General features: G+C 38.9%; 1 protein-coding gene across 1 annotated transcript in view; it reads left to right on the forward strand.

Moving 5' to 3' along the window:
* Nucleotides 1-280, forward strand: part of pcdh15a (protocadherin-related 15a) — a 202,379-nt gene that overhangs the window by 110,511 nt on the left and 91,588 nt on the right. The gene's annotated exons all lie outside the window — the stretch shown is intronic.

Below are 280 nucleotides of genomic sequence, written 5' to 3' on the forward strand. Positions count from 1 at the left end.
TATATATATATATCAGTGTTGCCAAGTCCACGGTTTTCCCACAGAATTAACACTTTAGCATACTTTAACACTGTTGCCGCGGGTTTAAGCGACCCCAATGACGAAATATTTAACCCCAAAAAGGTGAATTTTACTTGGGGAACCCTGCCAAAAAACTTGTATTTTACCCCCGGAACACGATTTTTACAGAGGGACCCCCTTCGAAATATCGATTGGGCTAGTTTTTAAAGGGGTCATATGATGCTGCTAAAAAGAACATTATTTTGTGTATTTGGTGTAA

The sequence above is a fragment of the Sinocyclocheilus anshuiensis genome, unplaced genomic scaffold, assembly GCF_001515605.1.
Source record: "Sinocyclocheilus anshuiensis isolate Anshui unplaced genomic scaffold, SAMN03320099.WGS_v1.1 scaffold407, whole genome shotgun sequence".
Lineage (NCBI taxonomy): Eukaryota > Metazoa > Chordata > Actinopteri > Cypriniformes > Cyprinidae > Sinocyclocheilus > Sinocyclocheilus anshuiensis.